Source organism: Trichosurus vulpecula, chromosome 1 (assembly GCF_011100635.1).
Source record: "Trichosurus vulpecula isolate mTriVul1 chromosome 1, mTriVul1.pri, whole genome shotgun sequence".
NCBI classification, from domain to species: Eukaryota; Metazoa; Chordata; class Mammalia; order Diprotodontia; family Phalangeridae; genus Trichosurus; species Trichosurus vulpecula.
Genome location: NC_050573.1, coordinates 66,801,791 through 66,825,338, shown reverse-complemented (window position 1 = coordinate 66,825,338; position 23,548 = coordinate 66,801,791). Strand labels below are relative to the sequence as shown.

Below are 23,548 nucleotides of genomic sequence, written 5' to 3'. Positions count from 1 at the left end.
TTGATCATTAATCAATTGGGGAATGGCTCTAATTTTTTTAAAAATTTGACTCAGTTCTCTATATGTTTAAGAAATGACGCCTTTATCAGAGAACCTTGCTTCAAATTTTTTTTTTCCACACTATGGCTAACTATTGCCATCCTATCTCCTCCCCATTTATTCTATCCTCTTTCCTTTCACCCTGTCACTTTTAATGTTTTGCTTCTGACTACCCTTTCCCCCAGTCAGCCCTTTCTTCTATCACAACACTCCCCCTCTCCCCCATCATCACCTACCTCTCCTGTAGTGTAAGATAGATTTCTATGCCCAATTGAATGTGTATGTTATTCCCTCTTCAAACCAATTGTAATATCAATTAAGTTGGAACTTTCTTACTGTTTTAAAATGATTAAGTGTCTTTGAGTCTTACTAGGTGCTAAGCCCCAGGCCCAGACCCCAATTAGGTGCTAAACCTGTGTGGGTGTGAATTGGTAACCAAGGTGGGGCCCCAGGTGGGGCCAGCTAAGGGAGGCCTGATTAGATCTTTGATCCTGAGTTTGCCCCAAACCCCTAATTACTAGGTGCTAAGCCTATGTGGGTGTGAAGCGTCCTAAGGGGAGGTGCTTACTCCAGAGCCAATCATAGGAGCCTAAGTTCTGGTCACTCAGGTGACATTTGATGACATCTGAAACTGTATAAAAAAAGGAAGACAGAGCCATTTGCTCAGGGCTCTCACTCTTGGTGGTGCACTGATGTGGAGACTCCGGGCAGCTGTAGTTAAGAGCCCCCCAGCTTGCCAGATGTCCGGACTTGGTTTTCTTGGTAACTATGAATTGTATTTGGTCTTTTTGTAATTTGTATTTGCTGTGAAGTTCAGGGTGCTGGCTTTTTCCCCTGAACTAAGTGAATGATATTTGTATGCTGGATTAAAATAAGCTTGTTAACCCCTTAACGTTGCTTTCCTTAGTAAAGCAGATCAAAAGAACCTATGCTGGTAGCGTTCTTGTTGTTGGGCTTGTGTTGCTTTCTCACCCCCAGAACAGCTGCTAGCCGGATTGTTGAAATACCAGTTCTGATAAGAGTAAGGTTCACTTACTCCCTCTCACCTCCACACTCTTCCCCTCCACTATAAAAGTTTTTCTTGCCTCTTTTATGTGAGATAATTTATCCCATTCTACATCTCCCTTTCTCTTTCTCCCAATACATTCCTCTCACACCCCTTAATTTTATTTTTTAAATATAATCCCTTCATATTAATATATGACTTAATATAACTGAAGAAATAACTGAAGAAAATTCCCTTTCTGATTTACCTTTTTATGCTTCTCCAGTCTTATATTTGAAAATCACATTTTCTTTTCATCAAGAATGCTTGAAAGTCCTTTATCTCATTGAACATTTATTTTTCCCCCTGAAGGATTATACTTGCTGGGTAGGTGATTCTTGGTTGTAATCCTAGCTTCTTTGCCATCTAGAATATCATATTCCAAGCCCTGTGATACTTTAATGTAGAAGCTGCTAAATCTTGTGTTATCCTGATCGTGTTTCCACAGTACTTGAATTATTTCTTTCTGGCTGTTTGCAATATTTCCTCCTTGACCTGGTGACTCTGGAATTTGGCTATGATATTCCTGGGAGTTTTCATTTTGAGATCTTTTTGAGGAGGTGATCAGTGGATTCTTTCAATTTCTATTTTGCCCTCTGACCCTAGAATATTGGGGCCCTTTTACATCATAATTTCTTGAAAGGTGATGTCTAGGCTCTTTTTTTGGTTATGACTTTCAAGTAGTATGATTATTTTAAAATTATCTCTCTTGGATCTATTTTCCAGGTCAGTTGTTTTTCCAATGAGATATTTCGCATTGTCTTCTATTTTTTCATTCTTTTGGTTTTGTTTTATTGTTTCTTGATTTCTCATAAAGTCATTGGCTCCATTCGCTCCATTCTGTTTTTTTTTTCAAATCGGAAGAAAATGTTCAAAAATTTAAGAACACAGTTTACTTGGTCAAGAATTCTATTTGACAAGAAATACAGGTAAAACTGAAAACCATTTTGACAAAAAGTTAAATCCAAATATTGCACATTATACCAAAAAAATTACAAATTGATATTTGAATTAAGTATAAACAATTACATCTGAAAAAAATGAAGGAAATAGTGAAAGTGTACTCATAACTATATATCTGAGAAAAAGTCTTAACCAAACCAGGGATAGAAAAGAATGCAAAAGATAAAATATATCATTTTAAAATTGAAAAGCATTTATGTGAACAAAATATGCAACCAAAATAATGAAGGCAATTTTTTTGTTTGGGGAAAAATAATTTGCATCAAATATCTCTGTTATGGTCCTGATAATAAATAGTAGGAATTATTAGAATACATGACTAAGATCTATCCAGCAATGAATAAACGATAAAGGGATAGAATTTATTTTCAAAATAGTTTCAAATTATTAACAACATAGAAAAGATTACTCAAAATCACTCTTAATAAAGGAAATTCAAATTAAAAAAAAAAAACAATCAGGTTTCACCTCCTATCCAGAAGGCTGGCAAAGAGGAAAACTAATAGAACTAGTCAATATTGGAATGACTGTGGAAAAGAAAGGCATATCAACACATTATTAGTGGAACTTTGAATTGACCACATTCTGCATAGCAGTTTGGAATTAAGCAAAATATATTTTGAAAAATTAAGAGTTAACCAAAATGTCCATAACTTCCTTTGGTTAAAAGATCCCAGTACTAGGCATATACTCCAAGGAGGATAAAGACAGAAATAAAAGACTCATGTATAGCAAATATTTGTAACTGTGTGCGCGCGCGCAAGTATTATCAAGGATACAGAAAGAAAGCATTAATTGAGGAATGACTAAATAAATTTTTATACAGTTAGGTAATGTAATATTACTACACAATATCAAATGACTAATAGAAATCAAAGAAATCTGGTAAAACTTAAATGAATTAATTAAAAAGAGAAAAATGAACCTAGAAAAAAATATACACATACATATTACAATTAAAGTAGAAAGAAAAAATAGTAAAACAAAATGGCCATTTGGCTTAAATAATATTACATTCAAAAGGGATAAATGTAAAGCCTTGAGCTAAGAGGAAAAAATGAATTTTACAAGTATGTGATGGGGGAAGCCCAGTTAGGAGTTATTCTGAAAAAATTCTGAAGGTTTTAACAGGCTGCAAGCTCCATATGAGTCAACAGCATAATGTTGTAATGAAAAAAGCTAATGTCTCAATTACATATCCCAGCAGCCCTCTGCCACACAAAATCAGCAGAGTTCTAGTGTTCCATCATGTCTATTTCCTGGCTAGATACCATTTCTCTAACTGTTCCTTCTATGATATGATCTTATTACCTTTCACCAGTTTGATTTTCCTTTAATTAGAATACTTTCCATGTAATCAATGTCTTTACTAAACATGTAGTGTCCAGAACTGACAGAACATGGTAAATGGGGTCTGTCCATGGCAGGGCATAGCAGGACTAACACCTCCTTTTTTTTAGGTATCGTGCCAGTTTTGCTTTTTAAGGCATCTTTCTCCTTATTGGCTTTTTGGACCCCTTTTACCATTTGGCATAGTCTGTTTTTTAAGATGTTACTTTCTTCATTATTTTTTGTTTCCTTTACCAGACTGTTGACTCTGTTTTTTCATTATTTTCTTGCATCACTCTCACTTCTGCTTAGTTTTTCCCCTTCCTCTCTTACTTGATTTTCAAAATCCTTTTTGAGCTCTCCTATGGCCTGAGACCAATTTATATTTTTCTTGATGGCTTTGGATGTAGGAATTTTGACTTTATTGTCTCCTTATGAGTGTGTGTTTTGATCTTCCTTGTCACCATATTTTTTTTCCTATTGTTTGCTCATTTTCCCAGCCTATTACTTGACTTTTAACTTTCTGTTAAGGTAGGCTCTGCTTCCAGATGGAGGTGTACTGTCCCAAGCTTCAGGGGTTTTGTGCAGCTGTTTTCAGAGATACTTTTAGGGATCTGTAAGTTTTCAGTTCTTCCAAGGTGGTATGATCTAAGGACAGGTGTGTTTACTACTCTCCTGACCTGTGCTCTGGTCTGTGAGCAACCACAAGCACACTTTTCTGCCCTGGAACTGTGAGGAGGGTTCCTCCTTCACTGTGGCCACAAACTCTGCTGTGCTAGTGTTCCTCCTCACTCTGGGACTGTGACCTGCATCCAACAATGGGCAAAGCAACAGAGAGTCCTCCCTCAGTGCTAGTAAAAAGACCCTAGTAATTACCTTCTGACCAGTTGTTCGAACCCCTTACGGTCTGTGGGTTGAGAGCTCTGGAACCAACTGTTGCTACTACTGTTTCAGTGTCTCCCAAGGCCTGCTCCTGGTTTGCTGGGGCTGGGGCTGTGCTGGCTTGGCCTGTACTGGATTCTCCTCCACTCCCAGCCAAGTGTGACAAACCCTTCCTGCAGACCTTCCAAGTTGTCTTTGGTGTTTGAGAAGTCTGGAAACTGCCTCTGCTGCCACTCATTCAGTCGCCCTGAGGCCTGCTTTGAGTTTGCTAGGGCTTGGGCTGTGCTTGGACTGCACTCAGACTGTGTTCCTCTCTCATCTTGGTGAAGCAGACCTTTCCTTCTAACCTTCCAAGTTGTCTTGGGCTGTGAAAATTTGTTTTACTTCATCGTTTTGTGGGTTCTGCTGCTCTAGAATTTTTTAAGGGTCGTTTTTTAAAGGTATTTGAAGGGGTTTTGGGGAGAGCTCAGGAAGGTCTCTGCCTTTACTCTGCCATCTTGGCTGCTCCCCTTTTAAGTATGGACATGTTGATTTTGGAGATATCCATTAGGCAATTGGAAATGCAAAATTAAGGTCTGGAAAGAGACACTATTTGAATACATGGAAATTGATGAGATGTCCAAGTAAAGTTGTATAGAGGGAGAAGAGGATGGGGCCTAAGACAAAGCTTTGGGGAATATCTATAGTTGGCATGCATCAACCTGAATAAAAATACAGCAAAGGAGACTAAAAAGGAGTGGTCAGAGAACCAAAGTAGTAGGCGAGCCAAGAGTTGAACTTTGTCAAAACCTAGAAGGAGAGATTATCAAGGAAAAGGAGGTGATTGACAGTGTCAGAGGCTTACAGAGAGGTCAAAAAGGATGAGAATTGAAAAAAGGCCATTAGAAGTGGCAAATAAGAAATTATTGGTAGCTCTGGAGAGAGAGAGCAGTTTTGATTGAATAATGAATCAGGGAACCAGGCTACAGGAAGTAAATTAAAGAAGAGAGTGAGAAAAAAGGAAGTGAAGACACCAGTTGTAGATAGCCGCCTTAAGGCATATGACCATGGCATCCGAGGAAGTAACAGCAAATATATAGAGAGTGTAGAAGATAGCCTAAGATCGAACCTTGGGGGAGCAATCGGAGTGGGGGATGTAATTTGGACAATGAGGCAGCAAAAGACACTGATAAGGAAGCAATAGTTTTTTAAGTAGAAATCTGAATGTATCACTCCGCTACTTAAAAAATTCCATTGGCTTCCCATTGCCTCTTGAGTTAAATGCTGACAATTCTGTAAAGTTTTTACAATACTTCGAAACTTTGCTCCCAACATATTTTTGAATCCTCCATTCTCCTCCTTTCCTCCCCTGTGCCATATACCCAAACTTGCCTCATATAAAACACTCCATCTCCCTTTTCTCCCTTTTCACTGGCCATCCCCCATACTTAGAACAAGCTTCCTCCTTTCCTTCCCCTTGTGGAATCCCTCTCTTCCTTGAAAACACAGCTCAAGAAAACCTATAGGAAGCTTTTCCTGATCCCACTAGGTGCTAGGTACATGTTCTGACTCTCTCTAACGATTTTATATTTAACTACTAACTTGGATGTATTTATATTTATTCTGTGTGTATGCACATGTTTACCCATTAACGTGTAAGTTCCTTGTGAGTAATGATTGTTTGATCTTTGCTGTTTGTATGCCTATTGCCTAGCATATTGTAGATGTTGACTAAATACTTGTTAAACTCTAAGGGAGTTTAGAGACTAGAGAGCATCTAGTTCAACCCTTTCACTCTACAGAGAAGGAAACTAAGGCCAAGAATTTAAATGTGTATTTTAATACAAAGAGCTCTGTATTAGAAGACCTTGATCTCAATTTCAGCCCAGCCTGCTATTGACTCTTTATGTGAGTTCTTGCAAATTATTTCACCTGCCCTGACACTCAGTTATTTTTTTTGTTAGGTTTCATTGATGCTTCTTTGGTTACAATTAATCAAAATTTATTAATTACCAACTGTGATTTTTAGCTAGGTGGCACAGTGGGTAGAGTGCTAGGTTCGAAGTCAGGAAGACATAAGTTTAAATGTAACATCAAACCTTTCCTACCTGTGTAAGTAACCTGGACGAGTCACTTAACCTTCATCTCTAGTTTCCTCATTTGTAAAATGGGGGTGATAATGGTACCTAACTCTCTGGGTTGTTCTCAGGATAAAATGAGATACTTGTAAAGCATTCTGCAAACCTTAAGGCACTGAATAAATGCTGCCTGTTATTTTTATTAGCTATTATTGTGTACCAGGCTCTGGGGATACAAAGCAAAAACATTCTGTGCCCTCCAGGGTGTTTTCCCAATATTCACTCTCCTAACCACCTCCCCCTTATAACAAAGCAAAATAGGTGAAAACAACTGACAGAGACCCAATTATAAATGTATGAAACATTGGACGTCCATAAGTACCATTAATCCTCCCTCATCCAGTGAAGGGAGGAGGTATGTTTTATCATCTGTTCTCTAGGACCGTTATAGGACTTAGTTTTCTCATGTGTAAAGTGAAGGGTTGGAGTGGGGTGGGGGTTGGTTTAGATAGACCTATTCTTTACAGATAATAGCTAATTCCTTTCAGTTATCACAGTTCCTGTGATAAAGTGAATTGCCAGAGACTACTCAGCTAGAAAATAGGAGTTGAAATTCAAAAGTAGTTTGAAACCAAATCCTTTGCTATTTTCACTGTATCACACTGCCTTTCAGGGGTACTGCAAAGTCTAGTGTCATTAATATAAATGACCAGAAGTCTGTGATTGTATATTCTCACTTCTTACTCACTTTTCCCCCTTGCTATCAGGAAAGCCCATGGAAGGCAGAAAAAAATGTAAAGTTTTCATTAACATTTAATGTGGAAATAGTACATGATCTAATTAAAGGACTTTACCCCTTTTCAGCACTTGTAATTAGTAGTATGAAGTATTTAAATACTACGGAGCCTAACCGAGGTTGTGATTTCTTCTTTGTAGACTGATCAGACTGTCTGGGAAGTGTTGATTCCCCCAGCAGACTGGTGAACAGATTTCTGACTGAGGAAGTACAGAACACAAAGTGTTAAAGGCTGCCATTTTGTTATGTAACACTCTTAATGGACATATCACTGAATGGCATCAAAATGGCAGTTCTTAACCCTTTATAAGACACCTTACCTAAGAGTCAAGGAAACACAGCTTGGAAGAGTGCTCTTAAGAAGATGACAGACAGACCAGCAGTGTGCTAGTTAACATTTTACTCAAGCAGCCCTGCTGTCTGCTAGCCATTCTTCCATTTCACTTTTCCTAAGAGAAAAAAGTTGAGCCAGTTTTTCCTAAACTAATTTAAATTTTCTCCTGCTAATTTTTCTGATAAAGTCAGCTTAATTTTTGTGACACAGGGCATCTTTTTTGGGGGGTGGGGAGGAATTACCTTTATTATGGCAAGGCTGCAATGTAGCCAAAATGGGCTGCTTTTAAAGGTATCCAGAAGAGGTTTGCATGTTATTTTCTAAATCTTCCTAGATAGATCCTTTGGAAAGATTCAGTTTTTTGTCCCAGAATGTGCTTTGTGTGCAGAAGTTGGTAGTTCCCAAATTTCTTTTTAGGAAACAAAACAAAAACCAGATGGAAAAATAAATATGTGGTCAGTTTGGGTGCTGAGAACATTAGCCAGAAATGACAGCACAACATCTGGGTATTCTGTTACTTTTAGCCTAATATAATTAGGACCCAGCAGTTACAGTACTCACTGCAACATAAGAAACTCTAACCTAGTTGGAATATTACATCCTTACTTGCACTTGCAGAATGGTATATTTTTTTGCTTTTTAAGATATGTAAGCTTTGAAGAGAGACCATGTTAGAGAGAAAATTAAACTGCTAGTTCAGAGTTCTGTTGTATGCTTCCAGTTTGGCAGTTTAAAAATTGTTTTAAATAATCTTAAATTTTTCCCTTGTAAATTTTCTTGCATTTATATAGGACAAGGGTAATGTAGTAATTTTTTCTGCTATTGTCACCCACATGCTAGGATAAATGACTGGAACCCATTTTGACATACTAGTTACGATAATTGAGGCACACTGTGTTGCTACAGATCTCAGTTTCCTCATCAGTAAAATGGGGATTACAGGATTTAGACCTGGAAATATAGAACTTTAGAGATCATAGTCTAATCCCTTTATTTTACATTATAGTAAATTAAGCCCCCAAATTAGTTGTAATTTGGCCAAGGTTGTTGTCCTTCAATAAACATTTAGTAAGCACCGTCCATTTCTTAGCTCTGGTTATTTTTCTGGTTCTTAGCTCTGGTTATTTTTCTGGTTATCTCCCATTCTTGAAATACTCTTCCTCATCTCTGCTTCCTGGCTTCCCTGGTGTCCTTTAAGTCCCAACTAAAATCGTGTCTTCTACAGAATGCCTTTTCCACCCCTCTTAAAGTATCTACTATTTTACTACAGTATCTTCCTTCTGTTAATTATTTCATGTTTATTCTTTATGTAGTTTGCTTTGTATGTATTTGTTTACATGTTGTTTACCCCATTAGGGGGTTGTAAGCTCCTTAAGGGCAAGGACTGTCTTTTGTCTCTTTTTTGTTTCCAAAGCATTTAGCACAGTGCCTGGCACATAGTAGGACATAATAGATGTTGATTGATTGATCATTAAGAGGTTCTGTATTAAATTTCTTTTTGTTAGATTTGTTCCAATGATCTAGCCTGACAAGGCTATACTTTTTTGAAATCTATCATCTAGCGTTTTAGATATTCCTCTCAATTTTGTGTCACTGCTAAATTTGATAAGTATATTATGTAAGAAACCTTTATCCAAGTCATTAAAAAAACCTGTTAGAGGACAGGGTTATGCAGAAATCTTGGGGCAATTCACTGAAAATCTAGGTTTAAGGGGATGTTGAACCACTAATGACTATTTGGCTTTGGCTCTTGCCATTGAAACAGTACTTATCTACTTATCTATACAATTGAATGACTCATGTTATCTAGCAGAAAATTACTAAAACATTTGATAATCAGTATCCGTTTATTAACTGTCTACTCTCTATTAGGTATTGTGCTAGACACCAGGGATACAAAGACAAAAATGAAACAGCCCTTGCCTTTAAGGAGCTTCTCATTTTATGGGAAATGTACACATAATTATACTCATGAAACTGTGATCTCATTGTTCATAGATGAAATTTTATTCTGGACCTTATTTTTCTCTCAGAGAAGAAACTGGTTGTTGAGGTGATAAAGGAGAAGAAAATTGGGCATGCAATCTAGATTTTGGGACCATAGATTTTGGTAGGTTTGGAGGAAACATGCAGAATCCCATGGACTAAAATCCTTTAGGAGAGTTAACGTAGGAGGAATGGGAGATGCTCCAGAATGAACTTCTGAAGATACAAAGGGAAACATTTCCAACAAGGAGGAAAAATGGGATCTGTTTAAAGAGACTGATGTGAATGCACAGGGAACTCACCAACCAACTCAAATTTTGAAAAGGAAATATATAAAAGATGAAGGTAAAAAGTGTAAAACAGTCTTTTAAAAAAATTACGTAATATCAGGGATGCTAAAGCTTGGGATTAGTTGAGTCTGACAAGATAATGTAAGGACTGGAACAGCTAGATGGCACAGTGAGTAGAGCATTGGCCCTGGAGTCAGAAGGACCTGAGTTCAAATTTGGCCTCAGGCACTTGACACACTTGCTGTGTGACCTTGGGCAAGTCACTTAACCCCAATTGCCCTGCCTCCCCCCCTCCAAAAAAAAAAAAGAAGAAGAAACGCTAAGGACCAAAAAAAAAGTTGTTTTTTTTTTTTTTTAATTAAGATTATATTAAGAGGAAAGGGAGGGCCAAAGAAAGGATTAGAATCCTTACTTGGAGTGGTGTAATGATGCTGTCTGACAACAGAAGTGAAGGCAGAACTGATCAATTTTTATTTTGTTTGTGTTTTCTCTGCAAGGGAGAATGACCTTAATACTGGCAATGAAATAATAAAACCGCGTTATAGGGAGTTAGTTGGTAACCCAAAATAAGAGAGCACTTAGCTGACCTTGATGAGTTCAAGTTACCTGACCCAGATAACTACATCCTCCATTCCAAAAAGAATTCGCAAATGTGTTTGCAGAGCTCCTGTTCATGATATTTAAAAGATGATGGAAAATGGGAAAGGTATTACAAAATTGGAGAAGAGGAAATGTCCAAATTTTTAAAAAAGGCAACAGGACAGAATCTGCAAACTATAGGCCAGTGAACTTGATTTTAATTCTTGGGAAAATTGCTGATAGGCTTATTAAAGAAGGGCTGGCAAATACCTAGCAAAGGAAGCATAAACATTAGCATGGCCTGATTAAGAACAAGTCATGCTAGACTAACCTCATTTTTCCTTGCTTGATAGGGTTACTAAACTAGTAGATGAAGGCAGTGGTATGGATATAGTTTCCTCAGATTTTAGCAAAACTTTTGGTAAAGTGTCTCATACTACTCGTGTGGATAAGATAGAAATGGATTAGATAAAAATACAATTGGCTGGGTGGCCTGACTCAGAATTAGCTGTTAATGGTTGGATGTGAACCAGGCAAGTGGCTTCCAGTATATTACCCCAGGATCTGTGCTTGTTTCTGGTGATTTCCCTTTGGATTTTCCTTCAGAATTTCGTGCTTCAGATTTTCCCATTCTTTTTTGGCTGACTTTTCCCCAAAGAAATTTAGTCCATGGGATCTCATCTGTCTTTCTTCTTTTCCTTTTGAAAATCTGCTCTCCTGACCTTTAGGGTTTGTGTCAAACTATTCCTGTTTTCTTATCACAAAATCTGAGGTGGAGTGATCACTGTTTGTTAGAATTCATATCTTTTCTATCTAGCAAGCAATTGCTCCTAGTTAGAATTAGAGGGTAGGATTTTTCATTTCCCCCTCCCCCATGATTCTTCTGCATTTTGAAGGATAAAATTATCATTAAGGCAACCCAAAATATACTCCAGAAAATGTTGAGATAATTGATATTTTTCAGCACTTCTGTAATGGTGTGCAGATTACTTAGATAAAGCAAAATTACATTTTTGACATAGATAATAAACGCTAAAACTTTTTGCATCTTTCTACATTTTAATATGTTCTATAGTATTCCTGAAATCTTTTCACCATCATCCCCAGTTTTCTCTTTCTCTTGCTCTGTCCTCTTTTCCTGCATCTTGCCCTTTTAGTCGTATCCTCCCAATTTATATTTTTAATCTTTTTTTTATACATTCCCTACTTTCCCACTACTGACAGACATGTCCATTAGGAATGCATATACTTTTTGAGGAAGCCCATTGTTCCCATTTTTTAACAGTTCTGGTTGTCCTTAGAAGTAGGGTGGTATAGTGGAAAGAACACTAGACTTGGATTCAGGAGACTCCAATACAAAATCTGGCTACTGTACTTAATTAACTAAAATTGAGACATTACATGGCACTGTGTAGAGAGAATGCATAATAAACTATAAGGCTCTTTCTGAATGTGAGTTGGTGGTTATTATTATTATTTATGTTGAACCTAAATCTGTTTTATAATTCTGTCTTTTCTCTTAATTCTGTCCTGAACTATAGGACAGCTCAATTACACAGAATAAGGCTAATGCTTCTTCTCTATGATGACCCTTCAAATATTGGAATAAAAGGATCATGTCCTTTTGTCCCAAAGCCCATGTCATCAAATCTTTCAGAGTTCTCATCTGTAAACTTTATTCGTCTTTTCTTTAAGGGGACTGGGAAATGTTACCAACACTAAGATTCTAATGTTCTAATGAAGTTCAGACATTAATATAAAATGTAGCTCTGACATTCTCTGATTCCAAATATTTCTTTGAGGGAACCTATGTCAGAAAAAGAAGTGAAAGAACCTTTTCTGTATCACCTAGTCAATTAATGAAGAAATGATAGGCCCAAGGAATCCTATATAGATCATGCTACCATGATCTATATATAGCACCTTTGCCCGCACCCCCCCCCAAGCTATCTCTCTCTCTCTCTCTATAGAATTATATATAGCACATAGCTGCATATAGCGGAAACATGAGAATTAACTGAAGAAAACAAAATTCAAAACCAGGTTGCCTGGAAAATTCATTGGATTACCAAAAGTGTAGTGCCTCTAGACTTGTTCTCTCTTGCAAATTTAAGCTGTTAAGGCTTACTAGTATCATCCTTATCTGTTGATATTTTACAGTATAATTCCATTTTCTTGGGTCACTATCCCTCCTAAGCCCCGTTAGTCAAAGGAAGGCTCAGAGGTATGAAATTTGCCCATTTTCTGTCCCTGTTTTATTCACTCATGTTCATTTTTAATCCCTTTTCTTTCAGTCACACTTTATATTCATTCATCACTTTCATGCTGACATTTCCTATTCCATGTATTCATTCAGCAGATACTTGAGTGCATGCTATGTACCAGGTAGTTTACAATCTAGAGATGAGACATGTATCTATGTACCTATATTGTGAATCAATATAACTTCGTTAGATTTCTTGATTATTGATACCAAATTAGGCACAAAACTGAGAAATATGCAATCAACAGGCATTTTATTATGTACTTATTATTTGTTATTGTACTAGGCTCTGGGAATACAAGGGAAGCAATCCTTGACCTTAAGTAGTTTAGTTCTGATGGGAGAGACAGCATTTACATACATAAGTATATTGAAAAACATAAGGAAATGCAAGGGGTTACCTTGGTTTGAAGTAGGGGTTTGGGAAAAGGATATTAGCTGAGAGGACAAGCAAAGGCCTCATAGACTCTGGTTTGTAAGCTGAATTTTAAAAGAGAGCAGAGATTCCAAGATTCAGGAGGTAGAAGGGGGAAAACATTGTAGGCTTCCCAGACCAAGGCATGGAGAGAGGAGGTGAAGTGTCATATGTGAGAAAGGCCAAACTAGTTGAAATACTGAGTGCAGGAAACAGGTTGGGATGGGGAGATAGTACCATATTAAAAGACCAGAAAGATAGATTAGGGCCAGGTTATGAAAGGCTTTAAATGCCCAGCAGAGGACCTTATATTTGATCTTAAAGGTTTTTTGTTATTTCTGTGGAGAGTGTTCAGCATCAAGTTTAAATATAAGAGACAGGTCCTATTTGCAGGTGACATTATGTTGACTGTGTGAAGCCCTGGGGCATTACCGACTCTCCTGAAAGAAATTAGCAATGAATAAATGAATACAAACCACTGTTTACCAAAGTCTTTAAAAGAATCAAACTTGGAGAACCCCAAGCGACTAGTGGAGAGATGTATGGTAGTATAAAAATATTGTCTGAGAGACAGATGACAAAACAAGAGGACAGATCAACATGCAAGAAGATTGATAGCAAGTAGACAGGCTTTGTGCCACTTTGGTACCTATGCATTATTAAGAGACTTATACATGAAGACACTCCCCCTCTCCCCATTAGAGGATGTTAACAGGATTTCTCCAAGATGAAAAGGAGTGGATGGAGTCTACTTCTTGCAAGTTTTCTGTTTTGTATTTAAAACCCTTCGTAGTCTGGCTCCAGCCTATCTTTCCGGTTTGTTGTGCATTTCCCTTCATATATTCTATGTTCTAGCTAGCTGGTCAGCTGAGTTGCTTCTCAAAAAACAGCCCTCTATCTCCTTGACTTGAGCCTTTGTTGTAAGCTGACAGCCCTGCCTTCTTTCTCACTGTATACCTCTTGGAGTGCCTACCTTCCTTCAGGGCTCTGCTTCAGTGCAGTGTCCTGTATTTCTCTCCCCTGCCCCCAGTCACTTTGTATTTATTTATCTTTGAACCTCCTGTGTTTCCCTAAGATTCAAGCTCCTTTAGGGGCAAGGATAGTCCTGAATTTGTTTTTGTGTTTCCACCACTTAGCGTAGTGCCTAATACATGAGTAGTGCTCAATGCATTCTTGACTACACTGATGGTTGAAGTAGCCACATCAATGAGATTAGAAAGCCAATGAATATTGAAGTAAGAACCAGTGCAAAATAAGTGTTTCATGAGAGGTACAAAAAGTGTTAGGTTAAAGGGAGGTGAGAAGATCCTGAAAGTCTTCAGGCAGTAGGCAAGAGACATTAGAGCTGTAAGAATTTAATATGATAGCATTCTCAGGATCCCTGTTATATCCTTTTAGATTAAACTAGTCTACTTTTTGCTCACCCCTGTGATCTTGGGCAAGGGTACTTTATTTAAAAAAAAAAATTAAAGTTGGAAGGCACTTCAGAAGTCAAGTCTAACATTTCTAAAAAGCAGTTTCCTCTATAATATGTATCCCTGACAAGTAGCTTCTTTTCTCATCAGCTATACTGCTTTTGGAATTCTCCATCATACCTTTCTTCCTCAGGAAACTCATCACTGGGAAATCTTATTATCCTGCAAGATTCAATCTACCTGGTACTTACATCTCATCAGTACCCTCCGCCCTTCCAATTTTGACCTTCTGGCTAGTAGGCAGGGCCTTGAGATTCATGGCCTCTATTTAAGAAAGGGACTTGACACGATCTTCTCTCCATTTTCCATCAAATACAATACTTTAGGATTTCTCTATCCTTTCGCTGTTGTAACCCCAAGTTGGATACATCTCCTACTCCTTCCTGACTCCCGTACCCCCACTTTTCAACTTCCCTTTTGTGTGTTGTCTTCTTCCTTAGATTGTAGGCTCCTTGAGGGCCTTTTTTGGGCGATAGGGTTAAACTTGTATTTTCATCACTAGAGTCTGCACAGTGTCTGGCAGGGTGGTAAGCATTTAATTCATGTTTGTGGACTGACTGATTATTGATTGAAGTAAAAGTTCAGCAGCTTGTAATTTGCCACTTATTCCCCTCCACCTTTTTTTTTTATTTTTATTTATTTATTTATTTGCAAAATTTGACATTTTTCCTTTAGTTTTGCAACACCTATCAGCCTTTTCACAGTCTTTCAAGTATGCTATCATACAATATCCTCCAGATATTCCCAGTCACTGGATGTAATCCTTCCAGGCTTGGTAATTTAAATTAACTGATAGCAGTTAGGATCTTACCTTTTTCTTATTTATCCTGGGATTCAATTTGTTGAACACTGTTTTTCTGAGTCTTTGAAGGTTAGTGACCTTAGAACAGAAAATAGAAGTGAATTGAAGGTTGAATATTTCCATCTAATCTGAGCATCTGCTTTCTATGCCTTCTTTTGATTTTCCTCTTATCTTCAACATAGGTTTTTTTTTTTTAATGCTCTTTGTTTTGTCATCTTTTGACATCATTAGCTTCCATCCAACTTTACTGTGTAGGGACATGTAGCCTTCGAGGTCCTTGGGTGTGGCCTTTTGACTGAGTCTAAGTTTTTTCTGTGAAGTTTGGATTCAGCCAAAGGACTGAACTTGATGACCTAGAGGGCTACATGTGGCCTTGAGGTCGCAGGGTTCCCACCCCTGGTATAGGTATATGCCCTCTTTTATCCATTATCCTTCATTTTCCTTTGTTTCCATAAGATTCTAGGTTTAGAATTGGGATTTTCTCCATAAAGATACTGGAGCAGTTTGCTATTTCCCTCTCCAGCTCATTTGAAACTGAGGTAAACAGGGTTGTATGCCCAAGGTCACATAGCTAGCCAGATTTGAGCTCAGGAAGATGAGTCTTCCTGACTCCAAGCCAAGTGCTTTACCCACTATACCACTTAGCTACCCAAATTACAGATAATCTTGTCTAACCCTTCCAACTACAAAGGAGGACTAGAGAGGTAAAATGACTTGCTCAGGATTAACTCCACTGTCTTATCTCTGTTGATTATCTCCTATTTAACTGCATATGCCTTGCTTTGGATATATTTGCTTGCATGTTGTCTCCCCCATTAGACTGTAAGCTCCTTGAGGTCAGGGACTGTCTTTTTCTTCTTTATGTATTCTCAATGCTTAGCACAGTGACTGGCACATAACAATCACTTAATAAATGTTTATTGAATTGGATGTCAAATAAATAGTAAGTAGCCAAACTAGAGACTAGAACCAACCTTCTGACTTAAAATCCTATGCTCTTTCCCTTATAACAGCAGTTCTCAAACTTTTTGGTCTTAGGACCTTTTTACATTCTTCAGAAATTATTGAGCTTTTAATTATGAGTTATAGCTATTTATTTTTACTGATAAAAAACAGCATTACATGATAACAGTTTTTATGGAAAATAACTTCCAAAACAAAAAATTTGTTGGAAGAATTGTATTGTTTACTTTTTTTTACAAAATCTCTTTAATATTTGATTTCAGCTAGATTTTCATCTGCTTCTGCATTCAATCTGCAGCAGTCTCTTACTCTGGCTGAAATATATGAAGAAAATCCATCCTCACACACATGTAGATGGAAAAGGGTAGAGATATTTTAATAAACCAATAATCCCTTAGTATTATGAAAATGCCTTGTGGGCCCTTTGAACCTGGGGCTGCCCAGGGCTCACAAACTTTGAGAGAACTGCTGTACTACACCATGCTATTTTTATGTATGTCTTTTCTCCCTCATGTTTTAATTCATCAGTGAATTTCCTATGTCTCTCTATACCCAATTTGGTCTGTTTTCTTCCTTAAGAGAATCATTTGCATTTTTGTTGTTGGATTTCTTTTTTAAAGCTTCTGTCTCTTGATTTCCCTCATTGAGTTTTTTAGGTTCGTAATATTGTACCTCTTAGAGGTTCCATTTCCTCATCAGAAAAATGAGATTCAATTCAGTAAGCATTTGTGGCCTGTTCTGTGAAGGTTTTGTTCTAAGTTGGAAATACAAAAGCAAATATTAAATGGTCATGGCTTTCTAATAGTGTATTGAGGGTGAGAAGGATGTAATTATAAATAAGGTAAGTAAATACAAAGTAGATACAAAGTAATTTGCAAAGGGGAGAACACAATACTCACTGTGGGGAGGAAGAGGAATCTTGAAAGTTCTGTAGGAATTGCTTGAGCTGATCTTTAAAGTGAGGTAGGGATTCTGAGAGGCAGGGCTGAGGAGGGAGAACATCTGGTACAACCTGTGCAAAGATATTCACAATAAGACCTCGTTGACTGGAACAGAGTGTATAAGAAGTGGCAATGTAAAATAAATCTAGAAAGATAGGTTATAGAGTATAAAAGATGATCCCAAAGGCCTCTTCCTAGCTCTAAATTCTGTGATCACATCCATCTTCTCAAATACCATAGTACTTCTACTATATCAACCCTACCCATTGAGAAAAATGGTAAAATCATGAGTGTGGATAACATCATAATTGAAGTTGTTCAACAAATACTAGAATACTAAAAGTAGCAATTTCTACTTGAACTACAGCAATTTATTTTGAGTTGAACTCAGTTATGTATCCTAAAAATAAATGGAATTTTTACTTTGGAGAATAATGAACTTAAAGAACTTGTTACACCAAAGATAGTTTAGGCTGAAAATATAAATACATAAAAAAAACTTTAGATAAAGCATTTAGACAACAATAAGAAATTAGTACGGGATTTTGGTTTACATTTTACAGTGCTTGAGTTACTGTCATGAAGTACTTTCTGAAAGAAGCATACTCACTTCGTAAATTTGATAGTTAGTAGTTTTAAATAAAAGTGTATGGAATGTATATTTTGAAACTTAATATTTAAGTATTTCAACCTGTTGGTTTTAGTACCTTCAGATCTCAAAATCAGAAGCAAGAATGAATGCTAAGGATAGGAAGCCAAAATTCAACATTTTTCTATTTATTTACATTATATGTAGATATATACTGGGTCTCCCTGTCTTGCCTAGGCTGGAAGTACAGAGGCCACTCGTGGTTCAACCCCACTGAAATACTGATCTATGGCAGAGAAACTTTGTCCTGCTCAATTTCTGACTTGAGTCTTTTTGCCCGCCTTTTAGGAAACCTGGTACATTGCCCTGCATACTTATTCCCCATCTCCCCTAACTATATTTGTGCCATACATAAGGCTTCAGTCCTATTGCAGCTCAGAACTAATGAACTCACATGATCTACTAATCTCAGCCTCCTTAGTAGCAGGCACTATAGGTGTTTGCACAACACCCTGTAAGCACTCTTTATGTTGCTGATTACTGAGGATATACTAATATATTGAAAATTTTTCTTTATACTTACAGCTTTGCTATTATCTGAAGTAAGAGGAAAGAGGTGGAAAAGAATACTCAGTGAGCAGCTAAATACCTCTTTTTCAACAGGCGACTACCAAGCATAACTGCTTTCCCTTTGAAGTGCTAAGGGAAGTCAAAATCTGGGCAGGTCCTTGTTGATTTTGTTCTTACTCTTTAGTGGTGAACAGTATAATTATGACAAGAAAAGTGACAGTGAGCACATGGGCTTGGGGGACAGGAGAAAATGACTAGTCTATGTAGAGCAGAAGGTAATATTAATATTGGGTAGTCATGAGACATGTTAGGACCTCATTTGAGGGCCAAGAGTTTGGGTTCAAACTGATACCTTTTCTTAATTTAAAAAAAATACATGCTTTTAATATTTTAATATTGATATTTCTTTTCATATCTAATAATGTTAATGACTCATTTCTATAGTCCTTCAGCTTTGCAGTTAACAAAACTTTCTTGACAACAGCCTTGTGAAGTAGATAAGGTAGTGTATGTCTTTTTCTCACTTTACAGTTGAAGAATGTGAACCTCAAAGAAGTGATTCCTTGAGCTTCTACTCCTTAAACTAACTTGTATTTGGTGTGTCTGTGTCTGTTATTTTCTTCAATGTAATTCACCAAAGGTGTAAAGGCTGTTTGTTTCACTTTTTTCTTTGCCTCAGCCCCTAGCAGTATATGTGACATATAATAAGCACTTAATAAAATGGTTGTTGATCTGTGGATTTGCCCAAGAACAAGTATCTAGTAAATGTTAGAGCCAGGTTTTGAATCAAGGGTGTTCAGGCTTTGGACCTAGTGTTTTTTCCATTGTGACATTTTGTTAACTCCTTACTGAATTTTTTTTTTTAAACAAGGTTCATCATAGTCCTTTAGCTCTAAGATTTGGTACCTACAATATAAGACCCAGATAGATACCTTTCTTAGCTTTTTTTTTTTGCAGGGGGGAGAGAGGAAAGGCAGCATGTTGCCATAAGGCACTAGTTGTCATACTCCTGTTGATACTTAAATCAGATCACTGGGTATCTACAAAGGATTTTCAAAAGATCCTCTTTTGAAGACAGTCTTAAGCCTGTCTGACTAGGCCAGAGCAAAGTTCACTTCAAATCAACAAATATTCATTAAGCACCTAAGTGGGAAACACTTGTGCCTAGACACTAAATGATGCAAAGACAAAACAGCAAAAACAGGTTCTGCTTTCAAAAGCAAACATGTTCTCTTGGTAAGCTTATACTGAAGTAAATATATACCAAATATGAGAGAGAGACAGATATAGGCAGAGAGAAATTGAAGGTATCAGAAAAGGCTTTATGTAGGAGCTGGTACCTGAGTTGGGATTGGATCAATCCAAAAGATATCATGCATTGAAGGTAAAGGGGAGAGTACATTCTAGACATGTCAAGTCAACTTGCATAAGAATGAAATACAGCCACGAAAGTCATCATAAACTATCTAGTTCTATAAGGTAAAGTCTTCCTTCAGTTGTCCTTATTGTCTAGTCATTATTTTGCTATCTTTAATTTAAAAACAAATTCCCTCAATTATGGAGCATCTCCCCCCCCCTTCTATGGGGGATGGGGGTGGGGTGGGGATAGGTTGTGACTTGATGAGAAGGGCCGTTGTATTGTAAACATAGTAAAACAAAACATTTTTAAAAAATTTAAATTTTATTTTTACTTTGATATCTTTAGATACATGGGTTATGGACAGAGTCAGTAAGAGTCCAACTCTGTCAGCAGAGTTCAAAACACATAATAAATTGCTTATATATAGGGGCTATGATTTCTTGAATTTCTGTAATACTTTAAAATGCAAATATTTATAGCAGCAACACTGATAGTAAACTCCTTTAATATGGATTTTAAAGTCGTCTCTAAAGTTGACCAGGCAACATTATCTGTATCTTTTTTCTTGCTACCTGGGGAGACAAGAAATGGAAAGTAAACTTATTCCAGAATTCCATCCAGGGTTGGGTCTTTCTGTTCCTTGATTTCATGAAATTGTGTTTAACTCTGCATTCTACCTCTATCAGTGATGAAGTGGAAACATTTTAATGTCAGTTTAAATTGAAACATGTATACTCATTGCCTTCTGTAAATACTAAATAGTAACTGTTTCTCTTTTGGCCAGGAACTGAGTCTTCCCCTCCCAGGTGGATTTCTTCCTTCTCCTCCCCTCCCCACACATGCTGAATGGGTCTCCTGAATGTTTGCTTCTTAGACAGCTGTTAATTGGATATCTATTTAGTGAAATGCATACTTAATAGGAGCCTGCTTTCTTAATTTACATCCTTATTATGTATTACTTTCAAGATCTTAATTACAAAAAGGCCAGTACATTCAGGATTTCAATTTGCATGGGAAAAAAAAGTACAATCAGCATTTTTTTTATGGGTGCTAAATTTAATAGCAACCCTAAAAGACAACTTCTTTTTTTTTTTTATTCTAGTTTGCAATGCGTGGCTTAGGGCCTTTATAAAAATAGTATAAATTTGTTTGAATTTACCACTAATGGTTTCCTATTGGGGGGAAAAAGTTATTGCAAATGCTCTTTCCCAGACTGATGATTTTGATTTAAGTATAAACAGTTTTGTGACAATCGTAGTCTTACTTTATTTGTAGACCTTGTGAAGAATTTTCAACCTCAGTCAAAATGAGCATCTTAATAAATGTATGAAATAGATTTCTCTTGGTAATCAAATAGTAAAGTCCACAACAAACCTACAAGCTGCCTTCTGCCCAACAGAAGGCTAACAACACTACAGACTTAAGGGAGGAGCAAAGAGCCTGGCTTTGGTAGCAATATATCCAAATTCTTTTTAAAAATTGTACAGTAAATTAAAATAGCAACAGATAAACTAAAATGTTCCCAACAAAAAGTTGACTGTGCTGAGAAAAAAAGGGTCAGTACCATATATATGACCAAATTTTTTTATTTAACTAAATTTTTATTTCATGCATAAGCATGATGGATTTCCCCAGTTTATTTGACTTTGGCAATTTAAAAAATAAAACAAAAGGAAAAAAAAACACAAGCAGCCTTGTATAGAACAATGAAATGCCAAGGATAAGAGTAGTCTACAGTTTTACTGTAGGATTAAATATATATTTAAAGGCCTCCCACCTTTTGGCTACATCAATCATAACTTCAGGATTAAATACAAACACATTTTTAAAATCACTCCTTTACTTTTCCAAGATCCTCGATGCTGTCATCATCCACCTCTGGCCACTTCTCCTGAATACATCAATAATGTCATCTGTAAAGTCTCCCTGAATGATGATTTCTTTTTCCCCTGTAACTGAGGCTCCACAAGAGAATTTCTGAGCAAAAAACCTTTGTGCTTCTTTAATTAATGTCAGTCTTGAAAGTTGCAAGGCCACACACTCTCATCACATATATCTTGTTTGCTCTAGGAATTTTGGCTATCATAACCTTTTGTGGAACTGTCTTCTTTTTTTTTGTTTTATCTGACCTCTTCCACCTTTTTTTGCTTTTTCTTCTCCTCCTCTTCTCTTACTGTTCCTGGGCCTCCCCTAATTCCAGGTTCTTGTTTAGGTGAATTTTCTACAATGAGTTTTGCAGACTCATTTGGAAAATTCTTCTCTAACCACTGTCTTTGTTTAGCAACATCAGGCATATATTCACAGTACTCTGTTGGTAATGCACAGACTCCACAGTAAAGGAGCCAAAATGGGCAATCTGTGTCTAGCTTGGTGTTGCTCTTCAAGTCTCCATTGCATCCAGGGGCAGTGGACTCAGGAAAGTCTGTAGCCATCTCACAAACCCGTGCCCTCAAACAGCCCTTGCTGCCTCAGGCCACATAAGCAACACATGCGGCTCCTGCTCCCAGCCCCGAAGCACTATCTATCCTGTGATTCCGGCCCCTACAACCCTTACTCATAAAAGAAAGTCTTTCTACCTCAAGTCCTGTGTAATTCTGAGCCTATCCATGAGGAATATTCATCTGTCATCTTCTTAAAGACCTCACTACTTCCTGGTGTATCCTATTCCATTGTTGAGTAGTCTTTATCATGAAGTCTTATCCTTTTCTCCTTTCTATTCTTCAGAGAGTCATTAAACAAGAATTTATTAAGTACTTGCTTTGTATTAGATACTCTGATGAGTACTGAGGAAACAACTAAAGTAAAAATTAGTCTCTCTCTTCAAGAAACTCATGTTCTAATGGGAAAGACAACATGTAGATAATTAAATAGATACAAGATAGAGATAGATAGGAGCATCTAGGTGGATCCAGAATTCTGGCCTGGAAGCAAGAAGACTCTTCTTCCTTAGTTCAAATCTGGCCTTAGACACTTACTAGCTATGTGACCCGTGGCAAGTCACTTAGCCCTGTTTGCCTCAGTTTCCTCATCTGTAAAATGAACTAGAGAAGGAAATGGCAAACCACTCCAGTATGTTTGCCAAAAGAAAACCCCAAAAATGGAGTCATGAAGAGTCAGCCACAACTCTAACAATGAAAACGATATAAGAAGAGAAGGTTCTCATGGGAAGTTGGTAGGGTACAGAAAACTCCTCCTGTAAAAGGTGGAAATTGAACTGAGTGACAAAGGAAACCAGGAGGTAGAGGTCAGGATGGAGGGCATTTAGGACATTCCAAGAATGGAATAAAGCTAGTAAAAAGTAATGAATTGGGGAGAAAAGAGTGTCATGTTTGAGAAATAGCAAGTGAGCTTCTGTAGTTAGATTACAGAACATATGAAGAAGAGTTAAATATAAAAAGATGAGAAAGGTAGGAAGGGACCAGATTATGAAAAGCTTAGAAGACTTTATGTTTGATCCTGGAAGCAATAGGAAACCATTGAATTTTGAGTGTATAATGGGGGTGGGGGAGACACAGTCAGATGTACCTTTTTAGTTTTGGAAGCTGAGTGAAAGATAGGGTAGAATGGGGAGAAATTTGAGGCAAGGGAATGATTTAGAAAATTCTTGCAACACCACATAAATCCTTGGCATTCCTATACACTACTAACAAAGCCCAACAGCAAGAGATAGAGAAATTCCATTTAAAGTTACTGTAGACACTATAAAATATTTGGGAGTCTATCTGCCAAGACAAACCCAGGGCTTATATGAACATAATTACGAAACACTTTTCACACAAATAAAGTCAGATCTAAATAAATGGAAAAACATCAGTTGCTCGTGATTAGGCCTAGGTAATATAATAAAAATGGCAATTTTACCTAAATTAA

General features: G+C 37.1%; 1 protein-coding gene and 1 pseudogene across 3 annotated transcripts in view; one reads left to right on the top strand and one right to left on the bottom strand.

Annotated features, from left to right (window-relative positions):
- Nucleotides 1–23,548, top strand: part of GATAD2A (GATA zinc finger domain containing 2A) — a 227,434-nt gene that overhangs the window by 110,847 nt on the left and 93,039 nt on the right. The gene's annotated exons all lie outside the window — the stretch shown is intronic.
- LOC118831470 lies at nucleotides 21,510–22,113 on the bottom strand (annotated as a pseudogene).